Raw genomic sequence first — 11,823 nt, 5'->3', positions numbered from 1 at the left:
GTGCTAGGGTTAGGGTTGTGATAGGGATAGGGTTGGGCTAGGTTTAGAGTTAGGCTAGGGTTGTGCTAGGGTTAGGGTTCTTCTAGGGTTAGGGTTGTGTTAGGGTTGTGTTAGGGTTAGGGTTGTGCTAGGGTCAGGGTTGTGCTAGGGTTAGGGTTAGGGTTGTGTTGGGGTTGGGATTTTTTCAAAAGTAAAGAAAAAAAAATGACGACGATATGGCGACTAGTGTTGAGAGCAAGTGCTCGCTACTTGAGTTTGCCTCGGGTGCTCGGGTATGCACCGAGTATTGCGGGTGTTCAAGTGACATGCTCGAGTCTTAGCCCCATATGTTTTGCAGCTGTTATACAGCCAAAAAAGGGTCCTTGAGGGGTGTAGTTTCCAAAAAGGGGTCACTTGTGGGGGGTTTCCACTGTTTAGGTGCATCAGGGGCTCTCCAAATGCGACATAGCGTCCGCTCTCGATTCCAGACAATTTTGCGTTCAAAAAGTCACACAGTGCTCCTTCCCTTCTGAACCCTGCCGAGTGCCCAAACACTGTATTTTCCCAACATCATCGGCGTACTCAGGAGAAATTGTGCAACAGTTTTTGGGGTCCATTTTCTCCTCTTACGGTTGTGAAAATAAAAAATTTGGAGCTAAAATATCATTTTTGTGGAAAAAGCTTGATTTTTTTGTTTTCACGACTCTACGTTATAAACTTCTGTGAAGCACCTGGGGGTTCAGAGTGCTTACCACACATCTAGAGAAGTTCCTTGAGGGGTCTAGTTTCCAAAATGGGGTCAATTGTGGGTGGTTTCCACTGTTTAGGCACATCAGGAGCTCCCTAAATGCAACATGGCGTCCGCTAATTATTCAAGCCAATTTTACTTTCAGAAAGTCAAATGGCGCTCCTTCCCTTCCGAACCCTGCCGTCCACCCAAACAGTGGTTTTCCCCCACATATGGGGTATCGGCTTCCTCAGGAGAAATTGCACAACAAATTGCATGGTGCAATTTCTCCTGTTACCCTCATGAAAATGCAAAATTGGAGGCTGAAAAACATTTTTGTGGGAAAAATGTGAAAATTTTATTTTTACGGCTCAATGTTATAAACTTCTGTGAATCAGCTGGGGGTTCAAGGTGCTCACCACACACCTAGATAAGTTCCCTGAGGGGTTTAGTTTCCAAAATGGTGTCACTTGTGGGGGTTTCCACTGTTTAGGCACATCAGGGGCTCCCCAAATGCAACATGGTGTCCGCTAAATATTCAATCAAATTTTACATTCAAAAATTCAAATGGTACTCCTTCCCTTCCGAACCCTGCCGTATGCCCAAACAGTGGTTTTCCCCCACATATGGGGTATCGGCGTGCTCAGGAGGAATTGAACAACAAATTTTAGGGTCCATTTTTTCCTGATACCCTTGCAAAAATAAAAAATTTGGGTCTAAAGTAAAATTTTTGTGAAAAAAGTTAAATGTTCATTTTTCTCTTCCACATTCCAAAAATTCCTATGAAGCATGTGAAGGGTTAATGAACTTCTTGAATGTGGTTTTGAGTACCTTGAGGGGTACAGTTTTTAGAATGGTGTCACTTTTGGGTATTTCCTGTTATAAAGGCCCCTCAAAGTCGCTTCAAATGTGATGTGGTCCCTAAAAAAATGGTTTTGTAAATTTTTTAGAAAAATGAGAAATCGCTGGTCAACTTTTAACCCTTATAACTTCCTAACAGAAAAAAATTTGGGTTCCAAAATTGTGCTGATGTAAAGTAGAAATGTGGGAAATGTTATTTATTAACTATTTTGTGTGACATATCTCTCTGATTTAAGGGCATGAAAATTCAAAGTTTGAAAATTGCGAAATTTTCAAAATTTTCACCAAATTTCCAATTTTTTCACAAATAAATGCAAGTCATATCAAAGAAATTTTACCAGTATCATGAAGTACAATATGTCACGTAAAAACATCTCAGAATCAGTGGGATCCATTGAAGCTTTCCAAAGTTATTACTTCATAAAGTGACAGTGGTCAGAATTGTAAAAATTGGCCTGGTCATTAACATTCAAACCACCCTCTGGGGTAAAGGGGTTAAATAACATCTAAACATTATTTTCAAGACTGAGTTCTCCTAAATTACACTGGTGGGACGGCTTGTCTACTTTTTTTGATCAAAAATAGTTCACTAAGTACCCTATATTTCATATGCAACTTTGCTTTACATTTATATATAATGATGGTAGGGTATGTGATATATATTTTTTGTCTTTTGTAGGTTTTGTATCTTTTTGCTAGTGTGAACATGCTCTTATTTCTTGCATGTGTACCATCTTAGACCTCAGTTCACATTGCTTGGTTTTTTGTCTTGTTTGCATTCTGTGCAAATTAGGGGTGTGGCATCCCCCTTGTTGAGCTGGTCAGTATATATGTAGCTTACCACGGGCTTAGGTGGTCTGATTTTGGGACCCGGTTCTATTTGTCTACCCTTTTATATGCATTACTTCAACTTTGATATACAGTAAGGTTTTTAATATAGACAGTGTAGGACCGTCCCAATTAGGGTCACCTTGTCGCTGGTGGGAAGGCTTGTATATTTTTTTTGATCAAAAATAGTTCACTAAGTACCCTATATTTCATATGCAACTTTGCTTTACATTTATATATAATGATGGTAGGGTATGTGATATATTTTTTGTCTTTTGTAGGTTTTGTATCTTTTTGCTAGTGTGAACATGCTCTTATTTCTTGCATGTGTACCATCTTAGACCTCAGTTCACATTGCTTGTTTTTTTGTCTTGTTTGCATTCTGTGCAAATTAGGGGTGTGGCATCCCCCTTGTTGAGCTGGTCAGTATATATGTAGCTTACCACGGGCTTAGGTGGTCTGATTTTGGGACCCGGTTCTATTTGTCTACCCTTTTATATGCATTACTTCAACTTTGATATACAGTAAGGTTTTTAATATAGACAGTGTAGGACCGTCCCAATTATGGTCACCTTGTCGCTGGTGGGACGGCTTGTATACTTTTTTTGATCAAAAATAGTTCACTAAGTACCCTATATTTCATATGCAACTTTGCTTTACATTTATATATAATGATGGTAGGGTATGTGATATATTTTTTGTCTTTTGTAGGTTTTAAATTACAGTTATGAAAAGTAGAATTACCCTCCCCATACACATTAGACTAATGTCTGCCACACACACCGATATTGATCGGTTCAACCCACACTCTAATGTGTATGGGGGGCGCTGGACAACTGATCATCTGGGAAAATGTTAGTGGGTTATTTCTGATTTTGGACTGACGATCACTCCTGGAGATGAACACAGGAGCACTCATATGGCACATATGGTAAAGATGGCTGTCGGCCAAATAATTGGCATCATTTGACCGAAAGCCATCATGTATGGGGGGGCCCTAACACTTTGTCTCCTATAGTGGTAAAAGATAGATGTAATGTGGTTACCTAAGGAGACTGGGTTTATGGCACCAAAATTGAATGTATAGTAGTGTAAAGCTTGGCAATGCCCTCAGTTGTACAATATTAAAAAAACAAAAAAACATTTATGTGACCCACATGGATCTCCTACTGTCTGTGAGTGACTGCTGTAAGAAAATGCTAAAATTATACGCCTGTAGCATTGCTCTACAAATCATTGTATTGTTTTATACCATTTGTTTCAAAATGATGATACAGTCTACATACTGGTATATGTTTGACGCGCCCCCTGGGCCGTGTGTGGGGGAATACACGGAGCCGGGTCTCTGTGTAATGCTGGGGTCCCGTGGTTCAGGGTGGTCAAACCAGTGGCGGATCTGTTTATTTGGTTTTTAATGTTTAAATGTCCGACTACGCCACCCGTGGATTGCGGTCACTGAGAACCGCCGCTGCGGGGCAGACCACTGAGGCTGATGTTGTGTGCGCAGCAGAGGGTAGTATAACTCCCCACAGGAGGAGTATAGCCTCAGAGCAGCGAGTGCAGATGGTGGGGGTAATGGTGCGCGGGAGCAACAGTAATGACTCAGAGTCCAGTGATGCAGTCCAGGGTCTTTACTCACAGTTTTACACTCCAAGCCACTTCTGCAGGTAATGGCTGCCCACGTCGTACTGCGCTCACCAGGTGAGGGGCTCGGCCAACTCCCAGGTACCTTTGGAATGCTTTTCAGGACCCCCTTCGTGTGTCCTTTCTCTGGCCCGTCGTACCCCACAATTGACCACGTTTCTGTCCAGCTGCCTCGGGCCTTGGCGGGCAAACGTATGTTCCGTTTCCCTGAGCCCTATATGGTGCCTTCCTAACGGGTGTAGTGAGGGGCCGTAACACGTGCAATGCCACGGCCTCCGGTTACTAGCTGAGAGTAGTTGCTCTCCTCCACTAGATGAGGGATCCGGTTCCCTTTCTTGGCCTGACCCCTGTACTCTGGTAGCGGCGGGCGTACGGTGGCGACTGGCCGGTCCGCACCCCTGGGGTCCCTTCACTCCACTCCTGGAGCCTCCTCCGTTCCTCTCCTCTCCTTCCTTCTCCTCCAGGCCCAGGCCTTGTGACTTGGCCTGCCCGCGGAGCAGAGCTCGTACAGAGCCCCTGCTCCCTGTCTTCTTCTCTCTCTTCTCTCTGACTGAACTGAACTCCAAAGATGGTGCCCACCTTATATACTCCTCCTTCAGTGCACCCTGGATCTACTCTCCCCACCCACACACTACCGGGTTCCCCCTTTCTAGGTGTTCCCTCCCCTCACTCCAGCCAGGGATCAGGGGCAGTTGTGCTCACTCTTGGGAGCATTGTCGCCCTGCCCCCCGGAAATGTGGTGTAGTGCATGTGGGTGTTAGGGTCCTGAGCCACACTCCATCCTTACCTGGAAGTGAGATATCGCACCTCTGGGTGAGATGCAATACCTCTGTAGCGACCGAACCCTCGGGGCGCTACATGTTGATATGTGAAGACCACCATCAGTTAGCTACGAATGCAGGGTGACAATCAAGGCATGCGGCAGTGCCCAAGAACCCACACAGGGAGAAGGGGGAAGTAAGTATACCACTATTGATATTTAAGACACTGATATTGCAATAATTTTAATGTACTAGTTCTCAATGTTCTAGTTGAAAACTCCAAAGAGAGTTGGAGATTGTGGTCAGACATCCATAAATTTCACAAGTCATATTATTGAAGATATGGTTTTAATTTTGCAGGGGTTGGCAGGCATGATTTGCCAGCTGCATCACATTGCACTACATAAAGACAAATCTGTAGTAAATCAGTGTGATAAAGTAGATTAATTGACATATTGGAACAAGAAATGTCTCTGAAGTTGTATATATTTCTAAATAACCAATATCCTAATAAATGGCACCCATCATCCTAAATAAATGCTTATATGTTCCTTTTTCTTGCAGTCACATTAGTTAAGTAAAAAAAAGGTTCCTAGATATGATGTGAATTATATCAATCAATGGACAGGAAGCCTCCGCCTCTTTAGTCATATATATGGATCCTGTATGAGAGACTGAGGGGTCCTTGGAGAAGATCTTTCACTAACAAGCTTTGTCTTCTGATTATCCATTAAACCCATCACTCTCACCCTGCATATTCCATTAATCCACCTGCATTATTAATGGTACTGGGAGCAGAGCAGATGGGATACAGCATGCGTCCGTGTGACCCCCTACTATGCCTCCATTGTCCTTCTGACTGTTGTCACCTTCTGTCTTGGTTTGGTAGCCTTACACCCTGAAGGGTTAACCTCATGTTTTGAGGATATATTTAAAGCAGGGAAGAAACATTGTGCAGAAGGAATAAGCATGCTGGGTAGCTACGGGCAGACTCTACACTCTTCATTGCTTCATGAATATTCAGTAATATAATAAGTATTCTTCAGAATTTACGCTGCATATTCATAAATGTCCTCCACATGTGTGAAATACAGTAGGAGCTCAGTGTTTTAATTGTATTTTATAGTGCTGTAAATCTACCGCCTTGACTACTTTTTTTTTGCAGTGAGATCATGCTCTAAATTTGGTTTTCTAATGAAATTTACCCAAATTAAATCAAATGTTGTAGCAATAAGTTTTCCTAGAGTGTTCCTTTAAAAGGAAAAGTAATACTAATTTTTCACTTCTTTCATCAGTACTGCCATAGACCATGCATACACGAAAATCACAATGTCCATGAAGTAGTAGCACTATCACTATAAGCCCACGGCCCCACTATCAGTATTCGGTCAGTAGTTTTTCTCAGGAGTGGGAGCTAAAACCAGGTGAGGAACAATCAGAGAAAAGGTATAATAGAAACAAGTCACCAATTCTGCATTTATCACCCACTCCTGGTTTTGTCTCCCACTCCTGAGAAAAAATACTGACCGAATACTGACCAAATACTGATAGTGGGGCTGTGGTCTAAAAACCAGCAGCAAACTGTCAGGTGTTTATGACCGTCTATATAAAAGTCATGAACTCCATCCATCACTAGTAGCCTAAGGAGATAGTTTACCTATTCTAATGCAGTCTAGGATATGGCCTTCTTCAGCTACTAAACTAACTTTGCTGTTGGTTTTCATTATGAAGTTTGTATTCTATGGCCTCTATCACAGTACATAGCTAACTAGGAATCCATCAGTGAGCCTGCAGTGATTGTAACCCTTAGGCCACCTGCACATGTTCAGTATTTGCTCAGTATTTTACCTCAGTATTTGTAAGCCAAAACCAGGAGTGGAACAATCAGGAAAATTATTAGGCCAAGAGCATGTGCTCAGTATATGGAGAGTTTTATGTGTTAACATAGCTTTATAATGTTTTTGATGCTGAATTATTTTGTCTCTTCTTGGTGTGCCATTTTATGGCTACAGATTTCCTGAATCTAATGCAATTCTATGGGAAAATCCGCAAATAAAACTCAGCGTTCTTGCAAGAGAACATGACATTTTTTGGATTGGAAAAACACACTGCAGGTCAGTTTAAGCAGATTTCTATACATCCCATCCACTTTCCTGGAATTGTAAGACATTGAACTTATTTGCGCAGGGCAGCAAAAAGACGCAGGGTGAAAAACTCACCAAAAACTCCTCATGGGTATGAAGCTTTAAGTCTTTTGTCCTGAACCATTTACCATGCTGATTCATGATTTAGGACACACTCTCATCTGCGCAAAAAAATCGCTCCGATGTTGATCCAGAAAAGTATTACAAGTGTCATGTAAGTACAATGCGATTTTTATCAACTAGCATCCGTATGACATTCATATGACATATGTATGACATCCGTATGCAATGCATTTTTAACATCGTCTTTTACATACCGTAATTTGTATGTAATTTAAAGCTAGTTTTCTAAGTAATAAAGCAATCTTATATATAGATATGGATAGATAGATAGATAGATAGAGACAGAGAGAAAGATAGATAGTCGTCAGATATTTAATAAGCTCTGTAGAGCTTATCCAACAGCTGTTTAGGAATAAATTTTTAAAAAATGGCGTGGGGTCCCCCCTATTTTTAATAGCCAGCTAAGGGAAAGCAAACAGCTGTGAACTTGTCTTATTAGTCTGGGAAGGGGATAATAACCAAGAGGCGGCTGAGGGCTTGTCCTATTAGGCTGGGAAGGGGCCAATATCCATGGCCCTTCCTAGCCTATTAATATTAGCCTGCCGCAGTCTGCTTAGCCTTTGTTGGTTATTAAAAATAGGGGGACCCCATGTCTTTTTTTTTTAGGGTCCCCCCTTTTTAATAACCAGTAAAGGCTAAGCAAAAGCTGTGAGGTGATATTAATATGTTGGGAAGCTCCATGGTTGTTGTCCTCTTCCTAGACTAATAAGACAAGCTTACAGCTGTCTGCTTTCCCTTAGCTGGTTATTAAAGACTAGATGGTGGCCCGATTCGAACACATCGGGTATTCTAGAATAGGTATGCGGCCGACGGGGCGCAATTAGCAGAGCGGCGTTTAAATTTGGCGCCTAAATCGCTGATTGGTCGCGTTCGGCAACCGCGACCAATCAGCAAAGTGGTGTTTAAATTTGGCGGCAATATCGGTGATTGGTCGTGGGCGGCGGCCGCGACCAATCTGCGAACCGTGTTAGTGAGGACTGGAGAGCGTGTTTAAATTTGTCACCAAAATCGCTGATTAGTCGCGACCAATCAGCAGAGCGGTGTTTAAATTTGGCGCCAAGACTGCTGATTGGTCGCGGCCGCCGACCGCGACCAATCAGCAGAGCGATGCAGAGCGGGGTTTAAATTTGGCACCAAAATCGCTGATTGCTCGACGGCCGAGACCAATCAGCAGAGCAGTGTTTAAATTTGGCGCCAATACTGCTGATTGGTCGCGGCCGCCGACCGCGACCAATCAGCAGAGCGATGCAGAGCGGGGTTTAAATTTGGCCCCAAAGTCGCTGATTAGTCTCGTCTGACGGCCGCGACCAATCAGCGATTTTGGCGCCAAATTTAAACAACGCTCTGTTGATTGGTCGCGGCCGTCAGACGCGACTAATCAGCGACTTTGGGGCTAAATTTAAACCCCGCTCTGCATCGCTCTGCTGATTGGTCGCGGTCGCCGGCCTCGACCAATCAGCAGAGCATTGTTTAAATTTGGCGCCAATCTCGCTGATTGGTCGCGGATGGCGGCCGCGACCAATCAGCAGAGCGGTGATTAAATTTGGCGCCAAAATCGCTGATTGGTCGCGGGCGGCGGCCGCGACCAATCAGCGAACCGTGTTAGTGAGGAATTGAGAGCGTGTTTAAATTTGGCACCAAAATCGCTGATTAGTCGCGACCGCGACCAATCAGCAAAGAGGTGTTTAAATTTGGCGACAATACTGCTGATTGGTCACGGCCGGCTAAATACATGTACAGTAAACTACACATGCACTACACTAATTATATATCTCACTGACTTATTTCTATCTATTCTATCTAGATATCTATCCTCTTCTGACGGTTCGGGCTGTGAATTTACTGTACTTAGCTGATGAAATCTTAGGTTGTCCTTGAGATGTGTGCATAAAAATTGGACGGCACACGCATGGTCCATGGGTTCACGCACCCATTGACTTGCGTTGGCAAGTCTCGTCCGATATAAATGGCCATTCGCAGCATGCTGCGATTTTTTTCTTATCCAGATTCCAGGTGAGAAAAAAATCACAGTACAGCACTGACTCATTGAATAACATTAGTCAGAGTGCAATCCGATTTTTTATCGGATTGCACTCTTCCGATTTACACGTAGATGAGAACGAGCCCTAAAATGAAGGTTCAGTTATCTATGGATTATAAATCAATTTAGAAAATAGTTTAGAATAAGAGAGATTAGAATGACAAACTCTACAATCAGAATAAACTCACTGACAGAATTGACTAAGGAATGACTTGTGCGGCGAAAACAAGTTATAACATATCCACAGCGGTTGGACCCCCACAAAACTTGCTGATCAGTGGGTGTCCAACTACTTGGACCCTCACCGATCAGCAGAATTGGAAATTTGTATACTAGGCGGGGCACCTTTATGATTGTTACAAAATGGAACAACAGGACAGATGCCTGAATGCTGCTCTATTCATTCTCTACGGGGATGCCAGAAATGCAATGCAATTTGGGAGTCCAGGGTGCAGGGGGTTGCAGGAGCCATCATATTGGGTATGAGAGCTGTGGAGGTCTACTGTGTATGGGAGGCTTTCAGGACCACCCTCTATTTATGGGAGGCTCTGGGGGCATCATACTGTGTATGAAAGCCTGTGGTGCCATCGTACAGTGTATTGGGGCTGTGGGGACCTTCATACTGTGTGGGGGGCTGTGGTGGCCATCATACTGTGTATGAGGGCTGTGGAAGTCATCATACTGTGTCATGGGCTGTGGTGGCCATCATACTGCATATGGGGGGCTGTGGGAAGTTATTATAAGGAGGCACAATAAGGGATCATTATCATTATAGGCAAGCACAGAGGTATTAATATTATAAGAAAGCATTGAGGTTATACTTCATGAGGGTAGATGGTGTCAAGGCCATTGTTCAGAAGGGTGGACAGTGTGGAGGTTATGGTTCATATACTGTAGATCATAAGTGGTGATGGTGTGGCGCCCAGCTGCACTTGGTACCACAGATCCTAGAAGGGTGTATTGATGGAATCCTCCACAAGAGGCCCCCATAAACATTCACATATCTCCACCTTCCACCTCAGACAAGCAGAGGGAGCCCGTTAGGGATATAAATAGGGAAGGTGGAGCTAGGCAGTGCAGTCTAGCCAGAACAGAGTTCCTGCTCACAGCCAGAGAGGGACAGATTCTCAGTTCGGTTCCTGCAGAAGTCTGTCTGCAGAGGTAAGCCCAGTCTAGACTCAGGAGCTCAGTTAGAGCTTAAGGTGTGCGGATGCCTGTAAGAGCGGTGAAGAGCGGCAAGCTGCCGTTAGTGTGAGTAGCCTAGTGAGGGCCCGAGCGTGGCCGAAGGCGAGTGGAAAGTGAGTAGCAGTGGGAGCAGAGGAGCTTACCCAGCTCACCCCGAAAAATATACCGGACACCGGGTCCGAGGTTACCGGGATCTCTACGACCCAGTAAGGTATAACCGGAATCCCTGGAGAACTACAGGTCCCAGGTTCACCAGAGAGCTGATACGTAACAGAGCCAGGAGATACATAGGCACCGTAAGCTGGGAGCGTGCACTCCAAGAGAAGGCCCTACCACAACGTCAGCCGGTGTAGGACAGAGATAAAGTTAGGCCTAGCTTCAGGCAGGTCAGAAACTTACTACGCAGAGGCAAGAAACAGGAGGCCCTATACCCGCTCATTGGGGAGGATCCTGATATGCACCCTTCACCCTACAGTGCTCCGGGATGTGCCTGAACTACCACCAGTAAAAGGTACTGAAGTGACTACTGTGTCCGTCCCCGTTCTTGCTCTGACCCGGCTGGGTCTCGCCTGTCCTGCATCCCCCACTCCGTACGCTGCCCTGAGGCCTAGCTCCACCTGTGGGGAGCTATACCATCGAGCTGCCTTATCACCGGCCTCAGTGGACTGCCGCAGCGTTGCTGATTCTCACCAGAAACCACAGGTGGCGTCACAAACTTCATAAAATTAACAAACAATCCCCTTTTAAAAGCTGACCCCAAGGTACAGGCCCGGGAGCCGACCACCGCGACATCCCCAAAGGCCAGGCAAAGGCCCGGGTACCGAGTCGTCCCCATCCCCCTGGGCGGGTCAATGGCATCTTATATCTCATAAAGGTGGCAATATTTTTATTTTATAGGAGAGGCAGTGTGGAGGTCATGTACCATAAGAGTGACAGTGTCGGGTACATATTTTGTGCAGGGAGCATAATGAGGGGCAATTATTATTCAGGAGCACAGTATGGGCAGATATTTTTATTCAGGAACATTATAGTGACACTTATTTTTAAGGGCATCATTTTGGAATGTGCAGCAGAAAACTAGAGAAGATGGAAGTCTGCAGAGACAAGCTATGGATGTCCAAAGTCTACATGTCGCCTGCACCATATGGAGACAAAAGGCATCAGAACAACTCCATTTAGAGACGATGTCACCCATAAGGTACCTAGATATAAGTGTTTATTTGCAATACTACTTGCATTTAATCCGTACTGTGGTTTCTGTATGGTCTGCAGTCTGATGTTGACTGGTAATAACAACTCCTAGTATCTCCTTACCATTGTTAAGGACATATGGGGAATTGTAGGTTCATGTGATACAAATGTATACTGTTGAGACTGACCTAGACTGCCGAGGCCATAACACTTTAAATACATAGGCCCTTTAAATAAGCAGGTTGCCTCCCTCCAGGGAATAAAACGCTCCAATAAGGCACAGGACACGTGACTCTTTGATGGATGGTGTTGGCCACAGTTTTTATTCCTTTTATTCTT

The sequence above is a fragment of the Phyllobates terribilis genome, unplaced genomic scaffold (assembly GCF_046119375.1).
Source record: "Phyllobates terribilis strain yellow unplaced genomic scaffold, ASM4611937v1 Scaffold_2__4_contigs__length_985480577, whole genome shotgun sequence".
NCBI classification, from domain to species: Eukaryota; Metazoa; Chordata; class Amphibia; order Anura; family Dendrobatidae; genus Phyllobates; species Phyllobates terribilis.
Note: the sequence above shows the minus strand (reverse complement) of the source record.